Consider the following 12,310-nt stretch of genomic DNA (forward strand, 5'->3'; position numbering starts at 1 on the left):
CAGGTTGGTTTACAAAAGATAGAGACCTCCCCCTTGCTCTCTGGTTCTTCTTGTTGACTTGCTCTTTGGTTCTTCTTGTTGACATGCTCTGAGAAAGCAAGCAGCTATGTGTGCCCTGTGGCAAGGGACTGAGGGCAGGTGCTGGCCAAAGTGCCAGCAACCACAGGCGACCGCTTGGAGACAGCCTCCTTGGGGTGGCTGCAGTCCTGGCCGGCACCTTGCGTGTAGCCCTGTGAGAGGCCTTGAGGCAGAGGCACCCTGCTCAGTGTGCGTGGATTCCTGACTGCAGCTGTGAGATGAGAGTTGTTGCTTGAAGCCGCTAGGTTTTACTCCACCATTCCAGGAGTCCAGCCGCAAAGCTACTAGATTCTGATGCAGCAGCAGATAACTAACAGGCATTTCACGGCTGGGAGGCTCTGAGGTCAGATCCTGTGTCTTGGCCTTACTTCCCCAGATACCAGCTGTGTTGTGTTGTATAAATTATGGGAGCTATTTAAGCCACATTCTCCTCCGCAGTGATAATAATACAATGGTGAGTGAGATAATAGAAGCCTCTGCCTGCCCTTGGTTTAGCTCTATTAATATTAATCAGCTCACCAGTGTTAATATTATCAACAGACTTAAGCTATTGTGGTTGAACTTTCACATCTCCCGCCCTGCAGGGTTGGGCCATCATCACCTCAGTTCTTCTTCAAAGAGTTCTAGAGAATTCTGTGACCCTTACAGACATGATACAGTAAAGGAACACAAAAAATCAAAAAATTTCCTTGAAGCAGATGGCTATTTAACTACTGAAAACAGAGAACTGTTTTCATTTTACTCATGTTGGTGATACAGTAAAGAACCATTTCCTACCACAGAGAAGTCGAATGAAAACAGAGCTAATACTCTCAAATGCATAGTATCAAAAAATATTTGAGTTGATGGAGTAGAATTTTCCAACTTCCTGCCACAGAAAAGCATCCAGCAGTTCTCTGTAGCCAATTATTTTGTGCATGGAAACGCCAGGGTGCTGTGCAGGCGATGATCCATCACAGAGATGGGGCCGAGAGATGAAGCACACAGCAACAGCCATCAGCATTGGAAAGGTTTCTGCCTTCTAAGGTCAAAGCCATGAAATCAAAGGTTGGATGGGCTTTGCTTACTAATTCCCAGCAGAAATGCCCAGTGGCCATGTTTCATTCTTCCTTGGGCTGTTGTTCCCACACTGGGAGCTGGGGGCCTTGTGTGCTGGCAGGACACGTTGGATTTACAGATCTCCTGCCCCACCTCACCTCCACCTTTCCCCTGCTGCTGCTTGAGGCCACTGACTAAGCTCAGAGCTCCCCCCTGCCTTTGCTGTGTCTTTATCCCAGGTGCCAGGGCTCAGCCCACCTGCCCTGCTTCTCCATTCATTCCTACTGCTCGGCTTCCTTCTTCCTGAGCCTGGATGCTGAGGAGGGCACAGCTTCTGGAACGCCCCCACTTTTACTGTCCTATGGTCAAGCAAGGCAGAAGCCCTTTCTGTGTTCAGGGTGACACTGATCCTTACTGAGAAAACAAAGGACAGCAGAAAGCATAACTGCAAGTGATGCTGGCCACACATCCTTCCCAAAACATCCCAGGCTCCCTGGGGAGAGCCGCCCCTGCCATGATGCTGGGGTCTGCTGGGGTCACCACATTTTCTCTTCTTGCCCACCCCACTCCTGCCCTGAGGATGCTGGGGGATACTTGGTTTTCTCATTTAAATTTGGTTTGGCTTTTACAGGAATCATCCCCCAATCCTCAACATAGTCAACCAGATTTTAAAATTTACCAGTAATAACCAAACAAGGAAAAGGGTTATACTCATGCTATAATCTACAGAGTATCCAACAAGAAGAAAACTAGATTTTCATGTCCCTTTACATGGTTCCCACATCACTTCTTCCCCTAGAGATGATACAAGGGAAGGAAGTGAGTCCCAAACCCTTGAGAATTCTGATTCCTGTGGTATTGGACAGAAATGCACAGCGTTGAGAGCAAGGAGCTTAGAGAAAAGTCAGGGTAATCTCTCCATGAACAGGGGTCTCTACCAGTCATATTGTATCAAAGGTGAGCCAGAATATCTGTGTCTCTGTCTCTGTCTCTGTCTCTCCCTCTCTGTGTGTAACTGAGTTTCAAATAAAAAATAATTTTTTTTTAAAGAAAAGGGGCCAGCATTGTGGCATAGCAGTTAAAGCTGCTACCTGTGATGCTGGTATCCCATATGGGCGTGAATTTGTATCCTGGCTGCCTCATTTTTTTTTTTTTTTGACAGGCAGAGTGGACAGTGAGAGAGAGAGACAGAGAGAAAGGTCTTCCTTTTGCCGTTGGTTCACCCTCCAATGGCCGCCGCGGTAGCGCGCTGCGGCCGGCGCACCGCGCTGTTCCGATGGCAGGAGCCAGGTGCTTCTCCTGGTCTCCCATGGGGTGCAGGACCCAAGGACTTGGGCCATCCTCCACTGCACTCCCTAGCCACAGCAGAGAGCTGGCCTGGAAGAGGGGCAACCGGGACAGGATCGGTGCCCCGACCGGGACTAGAACCTGGTGTGCCGGCGCCGCAAGGCGGAGGATTAGCCTAGTGAGCCACGGCACCGGCCGGCTGCCTCATTTCTGACCAGATCCCTGCTAATGACCTGGCAAAAGTGACAGAAGATACGGAAGTGTCTGGGCCCCTTCTACCCACAGGGCAGACCTGGATGAAGCTCCAGGTTCCTGGCTTTGGCCTGGCCCAGCCTGGGCCATTGCAGCCATCTGGGGAGTGAACCAGTGGGTGGAAGATCTCTCTCTCTCCCCTTCAGACTGTCTCTCCCTCTCTCTCTTACTTTTACATAAATAAAATCTGTTATTGTTACAAAGTGAGCCAGGAATTATCATTCTCCAGAACTCCATGCTAAATCCAGGGACTGATCTGAGCATACCCCCACCCCTATGGGAAGAGGGAGTGCTTCCAATTGGACACTAACAAAATCTTGGAACCTAAGCTAATGTTAAACCAAAGGCTGCAGGAAATTTGCAGAGTTCTTGCCAAGACTGTAGGGAAATGGGTAGACTGTAATCCCTAGGTCTCAAAGTATAGTTGGACAGGGAAAAGGCTCCCAGGAAGGTGACAATGAAAATTCATTTTCTTTCTGGCAGAGCAAAAAGAAATGGGCAGATCTGTCCACTTGAGGCATGAGCAAGGGGAAGAGAAGCAGCATAGCAACTAAGCAAGTATTCTGCAGGAGAATGAAATCAAAGGGAAACCTTAAACAAGCATAGCAGGCATAAAACAGGGGAAGGATTACAAGAAAAGTAGTCCAAGAAACCTAGGAAAGTTCCCTGCAATTGCTAGGAGCTATTTAGAAAATTACTAAGAACATGAATTCAACAAGACAAGAGTCAAAACCAAACACCTCAGTGATGAAATTCAGTGAAGCAAAAGATGTGGAGCCCAAAGGAAGAAAGACTACTGCAACCCTCCTTCCCGAGTGATCAGATCATGGAACGTGCACACATTGTGAGAGAAAGAAAGCATGAAACTCCCTTGAGAATAAAGACAGCTGAACACATATTTTCAGCACCTAAGCTTTTTTAAAAAAAACAAAACAAAACAAAACAAACAAACAAAAAAAACCCACCAAATATTTCAAAAACAAGTGTCTATGCCAGAGAGGGAGAGGAAGAAGGTAGGTCAAGAGGAAGGAATTTTGCTCTGTTGGTAATAAAGCTACAGGTCCAACACATCATGGGTTTTGTGGTTCCCCAGTTGACTTGTGCCCCCTAAACATTATGGGTCTCTTCGGACAGTCTGCTCCAGTGGGTACCGGTTGGGGCAGGTGTGGTCGTCTTAACATGTGGATTTGTCGTCAGTGAAGCATTGAATGGAATCCTCCTTCTTCAGTCTTTGCAAGCAGCTGTAGTCCTCCTGGTGGAGTTTGAATCCCCTGTAACCTGCTGATGCCACAGCCTTCTTGCTCCAGCACCGAGCCTTGGCTAGGGTTGAGGCTAGGAAACAGAAGTGGAAGTCAGGACACATTTTTTTGATTTTTTTTTTTTTTATATTTACTGCCTAGATCTCTTTTGAAGAAAAAGTTTTACAGAAAGTGTAAATGGAAAATCACAGTAAAAGCATTCAAAATGAATCAATTTATATATAATAATATAATATTTGCACCCTCAGAACTGGAAGAATGAGTTTTCATCTCATTCCAGTCCCAAGCAATTGAAATATGGATAACTGTGGGTGGACGAGGTGTTTGCCACTGAAATTCAATTTCAGTTCAATCTGAGAAGCCTATGAGATACTTTGGTGGAGACACTGAATAGGCAGTTGTACAGACAGGAGTAGAGGTTAGAGTGTAGGTCTGAGATAAAGATGCACATTTGGAAGTCAAAGGCTTGAGATTCCATGAGATTATTCAGAGAGTGATTGTAGAGTAGAAGGCCAAGGAATGAGCCATGGTTCACTCCAGTGTAAAGAACTGGAAAAAAGCAGGGATGGGCAAATAAGACTAAGATGGAAAGTCAGTGAGGGAGAAAGGAAATCAGGAGAGGATGTTATCTGCAAAGCCATGTGAAGGCCAGGTAGCAAGGTGAAGTAAGTGATCAGCTGTGTCAAATGTGGCCTAAAGTTCAAAGTCAGATGCAGCTTGGGACTTGTCCCCTGCCTTTAGCAACGTGAATGTCCTGGGTGACCTTAAGAGGAGCTGTTTCAGTGCAGTCGCGGTTGAAAACCTGGCTGGAGAGAGTTTAGGAAAAATCATTAGAGAGGAATTGGAACAAGTATAGACAGTTTTAAAAAGACTTCTTCTGTAAGGGAGCAAAGAGATGGGCAGGTGGTGGCTGGCATGGTGGGGTAACTTTTTTTTAATGTGGGACTGGATGTGGTGAGTCAAGAAGAAGAGTGACTTCTGATTCTGTTGGGCATTTGCCCAGCTTCAATAGTGAGCTGTAGGTTGGAGAAATAAGTTTGAGAATCATCAGAACATTGATGATTGCCTGGAAACCAGAGGAGAGGTACAGGGGGAGGATGGAGACTAAGAGAGGAAGGCTTTTTAGGGAGCTTTGAGGACACCCATTTAATAAACAGGCAGAGGTATGGAAGCTAAGGAAGAATGACTGTAGAAGGAAGGCCAGATCATGTTCTCACTCAAGCCATGGAAAAAAAAATGTTCCAAGGAAGAAGACCCCAAGTGGTGCAAGGGATGCAGTAATGAAAAAAGAAAACAATTTCAGGTTAGATGTAGCAGCAAAAGGGGTTCTTTGTGGTCTTTAATCAGAGTATCAGAAATATTTAAGGGAGGAGAAATAGATTTGTCATTAGCTGAGGAATTTTTAGGAGGCGATGAAATGGAGACAATGAGTACCACCCCTTTAAGAACTTGGCTGTGAAGGAAGTGGGGGGAGAGGGGGCAAGATGTGGAGGCAGATGTGGATTTGAGAGAGACTGACTTTTAAAATGGTAGACACGTGCATGTTTAGGTGTTGATGGGATGTTTCCAAATGAGGGGAGGCGAGGGAGAGAGGGAGAGGGAGAGGGAGAGGGAGAGAGAGAGAGAGAGAGCGAGAGCGAGCTAGAGAGAGAGAGATGATTGATAGAATTAGTTTCCCTAGGAAAGTGGAAAGACTGGGACCCAGGGAACAGATGGAGGGATTAGTGGCAGACACTGCAGTATGACAGGAAGAGTAAGGGAATGGGTGTTGATGCAGGGAAGTTTGTGGTGAATGACAGAATTCTGAGGGAGTTCTCTACTTCCTTCGTCAAGTAGAAGATGAGGTCATGCCCTGACAAGGATCGAAATGACAACTGGATAGGAAATATGAGAAGTGTCGAAGAATCCAAAGTAGTCCCTGCCAAACAGAGACTAGTCTTTGGATACATGGAAGTAGGTGGGAGGGGTTGGAGGGGAGTTATTTGTCCACATACCCAAGAAAGGGTTCTCTTGTTTTTAAACCGTTAAGAGTGTTCAAAATGGATGATCAAGGAAGAAGTGTGTAAGCGGAGCTTGAGTTGCTCTAGGTGTCCTAGGAACCATTATTAATAAACTCTTCTCACTTAGAAGCTGGCTATTTTGTGATCCTTCCTCCACGCCTCAGCTTGGGATCATGAAGGGATTGCCAGTCTGACTCCAACAGAGACTTCGAAGCATCAGAATTCTGGGATTTGGGTTGAGGTTGTGAAGATGGTCAATGAAAAAATGAGACACGTGAGAGTGCCTCCTTGCCATCCCCTACAGCAAAAGTCTACCAGTTGTGGCCCTCAGGACAAATCCAGCCACTGTCTGTCTTTGTAGTAAAGGTCAGTTGCAACACAGCCGCACTTGGTTACATTTTGTCTATGGCTGCTTCTCGGTTGCAGCAGAGTGGAGTGGTTGTGACAGAGATCTTATGGCCCCCAAAGCTGAAAATCTTAACTATCTGCCCCCTTATAGAAAGTGTTCTAAAGGAAAGGTGGGAAGTTTTTGGAGAAAGGATGACTTCGAGAAAAATGCCCACTTCTGAGTCTGTTTCCTTTTTTGCAAAATAAGGACAGCATTCATTAAATCATTCTTTCACTTAACACCCATTTATTGATTGCTTACTATGTGCCAGAAGCTGGGAGTGCAGAGATCAATAAGATCTAGCTTTGTCCTTTCAAAGCCGCTGTCTAGTAGCCAAGATAGATGGGAAAACAAACAGTTGGAATTCTTAGAGATAAATGCGGTGTGCATGCACTGTGGATGAAGAGCAGGTGTCGTGTTGTATCTGGCTTGGATGAGACTGGCAAGAGCTGATCAGCATGTGGGGTTGCTGTGGTTGCAGTCAGTCAGTGACTGTTACAGATCAGAGAAGTGGTAGAGAATTTGGCAAAGCACTGCAACAGAAGGGGTAGGTGAAGGGAGATGGAGAAGGAGCAGTAAGAAAGGCGGAAGACAGTCAGCAGTGTTGGGAGTATCAGGGGGACACATCAGGCACCATAGCACCATCCTGCCCTTGACAGCCCTCCCTCCTGGGCTCAGTGTGTTTTCACAATCTGCCTCAAAAGAGCTCTCTGGAAGCCACTATCAAACAGTTGAACTTGGCCCCTGAGATGAAACCTCTTAGTTATCCCTTACCTGAATGTATGCACAGGCATTTTATTAACTATGATACGCCCCCTGAAATATTTGTGGTATTACTGTTGATGCTTAATAAAATCAAATAAAATTCTAGTTATTTAATCCAGATGTTTCTGAGTTGGAAATATATTTTGATAATATAAATGCAATATAAAATAACCTTTTTCTTTAAAAAAAGATTTATTTATTTATTTTATAGGCAGAGTTACAGAGAGAGAGAGAGAGAGAGACAGACAGACAGACAGATGTCTTCCATCTGCTGGTTCACTCCCCAGCTGGCTGCAATGGCCAGAGCTCAACTGATCCAAAGTCAGGAGCCAAGAGCTTCTCCCGAGTCTTCCATGCAGGTACAGGGGCCCAAGGACCTGGGCCATCTTTTTCTGTCTTCCCAAGCCACAGCAGAGAGCTGGATCAGAAGTGGAGCGGCTGAGACTCAAACCGGTGCCCATAGGGGATGCCAGTACTGCAGGCAGTGGCTCTACCCACTGTGCCACAGCGCTGGCCCCAAATAACCTAATTTAAAAAAATTATTTGAAAAGGAGAGATACAGAGATATTCCATCCACTGGTTCACTCCCCAAATACCCACAAAAGCCAGAACAGGGCTAACATGAAACCATCAGTCTAGAACTCTATCAGGTTTCCTGCATGGGTAGCAAGAATCCAAGTACTTAAGCCATCACCTGATGCCTCCCAGGATGCATTAGCAGGAATCTGGATGGGAGGCTTGGAGTAGCCAGGACTTGACCAGGAACTCTTGATATTGGGATGTGGGTGTCCTAAGCAGTGGCCTAACCCACTGTGCCATGACGCCCACCCCTAAATAACCTATTCTTAATATATTTATTATACTGTTTTCTAGTTGAATCTGAGACACTTGCTTATTCCTGAAAATCACTCATGCATGTGATATAACTGGGCATTTAGGGATTTTGAATGGATTTAAGAATAGAATAGGTGGTGCCCCTTTTATGTTTAATAAGGGAATAGTTAGAATATTCAGTAAAGAGAAAAATATAACACCTTTAAATCCACTACCTGTTTTAGAAGTACTAACACTTTGGCACAGCTTTAGACTTTAATAAAAAGAATATACTTAATAAAAATGCTACTTAATAAAAAGATACACCTGATGCTCTGTCTGTGCCTCTTTCCCATTCCTGATCCAAAGGTGTCTTTGTCACTTATGTTTTCATATTTTTACTGTGTTTGTATCCATACACACTAACAGTTGTTTTGTGTGTTTGTAGACATCAGTGGTGAGGCGATGTAGAACTGTCTTGAAAACTTGCCTTCATCACTCTACACTGCTTTTGAAGTGTATGTGTGCCCTCGTCTTGGGCTGTCTGCTCTCTCCTTTGAAACCTGCCCAGACTTCTGAGACAGAAAGCAAATAGATCTCACAGCTTCTCCACAGCAGATATGAAATCATTAGCCCTCAGTTATCCTCTGTTTTCCCTTTCTTCTTAGTCTCTTCCCTTCTTTTCCTCTCCTGCTCTATTGAGGACTTTGAATATAAAAGGAAACAACAGAAGAGAGAAAATTCTGCAGGAAGTTCTGAATTGAGTACCCTATCTTTCAAGAAAGAACACATTTTTCAGGAGCAGTAACATCAGGTATCAGCTAAGCACAAGAACCCGAGCTGAGCACTCTGTGGTCCTTTGGGGATCCTCAGCATGTAACTTGTAGGTCTGCCTTCCTTCCAAGGTCACATAGCTAGTGGGTGGAGAATTTAACCCAGGCCCTCAGACGCCAGAGCCAATGTGCTTCTCCATTCGCAAAGGCAAGTCATGTTGATTGCAATTCGGGGTAGCGGGGTAGCGTTAGGGAGGCTATTAGCAGTTTAACAGTCCCCAGGGCTAGTGCCTTAACAACTTTGAGTATTGATTTCACTTCTAAATTAAGTATTGTATTAGTGTGCTTTTGTTACCTTAGCCAAAATACCCTAGAGGAGCTTCTTGGGAAATAAAAGGTTTATTTTAGCCTGCAGTTTGGAAGTTAACTGATCAGATTCAGGCGGCCCCACAACCCAGCACCTGACGGAGGCTGGTCATGGCGAGTGCAGAGGGGTGATCACATGGTGAGCCAGGAAGCAGAGAGCAGCTAGCTGGAACTTGAATTCTAATAATAATCAGCCCTCTCATGGGAACCCCACTCTGAGGGCATCCACACCCCCCCCCCAACCCTGCCCTGACCTAAGCACCTCTCACAGGCCACACCTGCTGGCCACCACAATTAGATCAAGTCTCTACTCTTAAGCCATCAACTGTCAACATGAAGACATCAGAGTTGAAACATCTGCATGGGTTTTGGGGAGACAAGCCCTGCTGACCCCAAGGATCATGAAGATTGCTAGTAATAAATAATAATCAAGTAGGGATTTGAAAATTCACAGAGTTGAGTGTTACTCCAGTTTTCTCACCCAATGTCCACCCTCCCCCACTGCTTTCCAACTCCCCCCTGTTTCCATTTGACTGTCCCTCTGTTGTCCCCAACTTGGTAAGAATCAAAGTTGGTTATTTCTTTCCCTGCAGACCATTCTCTGGTGCACCAGTATGGCTTCTCACTGTGTGAACCCCTCCCCCAAAAGTCGTGGGCTTGGTGTCCTTACGGGAGGAGACCACAGTGCTTGCTTGCTCTCTCCGCTATGCGAACACAGTGAGAATAAGGGCACCTGCAGGCCAGGAAGAGACTCCTGACCTTGAGCTTTCCAGAATCCTAAAATGTGAGGAAAAAATATTTTTTGTGGTTTAAGCTGCACTCTGGTATTTTGGCATAGCAGCCTGTGCTGAGACACAACCTACATAGTGTTTTAATCTTACTACATTTTCATTCTTTTCCTCCAGTCTACCCTTCCTCTCGTGTGCTTTCTCATCCATGTTACTTTCCTATGCTAGGCTGGTACTCATTTCTCCAAGTAGCAGCCATCTTTAAAGACGTTAGACCCTTTCCTCCTAGTCTTTCAGCAATATTTTTCCCACTATTTCACTTTCTTCAGATGCTTGCAACGAGCTGTGTGACAAAATAGAGTGGCTGTATGATGGTACTTCTTTGGAGACAGCTGTGCCTGCAATGAGATGATGAACTCTTCAAGGGTAGCCACGCCTTGTATTCTATTCATGTGTCAGTATTTTCCTGCATTTTTTTTTAAACTCCTGAGCCCACCTCCCAGTAATGTACATTCTCTTTTAAACTCTTATGATTTTTAGAAGCCATTTTGGTCATCTTTATGTGGAAGAAGAGAAAGAGTTTGTATTTGTCTGCTTGGGCTGCTGTAACAAAATGCCACACACACACTGGGTGACTTCACCAACAGGAATTTATTTTCTGACGGTGGTGGAGGCTGGGAGTCTAAGATCAGGGTGCTAGCGGGATCCATTCCTGGTGAGGCCTCTCTCCCGGTGTGCAGACTGCTGCCTGCTCACTGTGTCCTCACATCGCCTGCCCTCTGTTTGCAGGGCACGACTTCTGCTGTCTCAGGTTTCTTAGGCAGACACCAGTCCTTTCTGATGAGGGTCACGGCCTCTGGAGCTCGCTCAGCCTTAATGACTTCTTTACAACCCCATTTGCACACACAGCCACACTGGGAGTTAGGGCTTTACCGCATGAATGTTTACAGGGCACACTTCATACTGTAGCAAAGGCTATTTAACATAAAAACATACTTTAGGTCAGCATATTATTAATGACATGTTATAAATCTTTAAGGTTAATTTTAAAATGTTACCTTTAATGGTATTCATCACATATGAAACACTTTTTGACTTTTTCCCATTTAGTGGCTCTACCATTTAGTTGAACCTAACTGTGTGAGGAAAAAAAGAAAACTGAGAAAATTTAAGACTCCATGCTGAGTTTTATCCCTAAATATATATTAAAAAGCAGAATGAAGTTTAACCATGTTTTACAGCAACAAAAATAGACAAACAGTACCCAACAATGTAATAGCCAAGCTGACTATGCTTTTTACTCTATTCTCTCTCTCTCTCTCTCTCTCTCTCTCTCAAGACTTATTTATTTATTGAAAGGCAAAGTTACTGAGAGGCAGAGAGAGAGAGAGGAGGAGGAGAGGTCTTCCATCCACAGGTTCACTTCCCAAATGGCTGCAATGGCCAGACTGGGCCAATCTGAAGCCAGGAGTGTCCTCTGGGTCTTCCTACATGGGTGCAGGGACCCAAGGACGAGGGCCATCTTCTACTGCTTTCCCAGGCCATAGCAGAGAGCTGGATTGGAAGTGGAGCAACTGGGACTGGAACTGACACTCGTATGGGATGCTTGCACTGCTTTACCTGCTATGCCACAGCATTGACCCTATTTTCTTTTTTAACATTGTGTTTTGACATCATAAAGTGGTTCATGAGAATTTTAATCAGGGTATTCTTTATTTTTTTAAAGATTTATTTATTTACTTGAAAGGAAGAGTTACAGAGAAGCAGAGGCAAAGGCAGAGAGAGAGAGAGAGAGAGAGAGAGAGAGAGAGAGAGAGAAAGAGAGAGAGAAGTCTTCCATCCACTGGTTCACTCCCCGGATGGCTGCAGTGGCTGGAGCTGTGCTAATCCACAGCCAGGAGCTTCTTCCATGTCTGCCACACAGGTGCAGGGGCCCAGGGACTTGGGCCATCTTCTACTGCTTTCCCAGGCCATAGCAGAGAGCTGGATCGGAAGTGAAACAGCCAGGACTCGAACCAGTGCCCATATGGGATGCTGGCACTGCAGGTGGTGGGTTTACCCACAATGCTACAGTGCCAGCCCCAAGGGTACTCTTACAGAGCTAGGAAAGCGCTTGAGGGAGACTGGAAGAATTATAATCAGATTTCACGCCCTTGTCAATGTCTGGAAGTTCAGCAGCATCGTTCCCATAGGTTGCTGCCTTGAAGCAGCATCCTCCCCTCGAGCAAGAAGAGAGTAGGTGGGACACTACGTGACAAAGGGATAGGTAGAGTTAAGGTTGTGTCATGGTGCAAACCAAGATGGAGGGGTGTCCCACTGCATCAGATCAACAGATCAAACAATGAGACGTCGCATGTACCCTGCCGCCAACAAGTCCAGTGCTGTCCACTGAAAACCCACTCAGAGCCTGTTTTATATGCTGATGGAAGACACTTGATACTGTATTATTTATTTTTAAGGACAATAGATACTATTCCTGTTTATCAGGATGTAAATCTCTATTTGCCCCAACATTTAACTATGAAGATAACCAGTCAAGATTTTAATGAAAATCTTTTTTCAT

This window comes from Lepus europaeus, chromosome 19, assembly GCF_033115175.1.
Source record: "Lepus europaeus isolate LE1 chromosome 19, mLepTim1.pri, whole genome shotgun sequence".
Classification (NCBI taxonomy): Eukaryota; Metazoa; Chordata; class Mammalia; order Lagomorpha; family Leporidae; genus Lepus; species Lepus europaeus.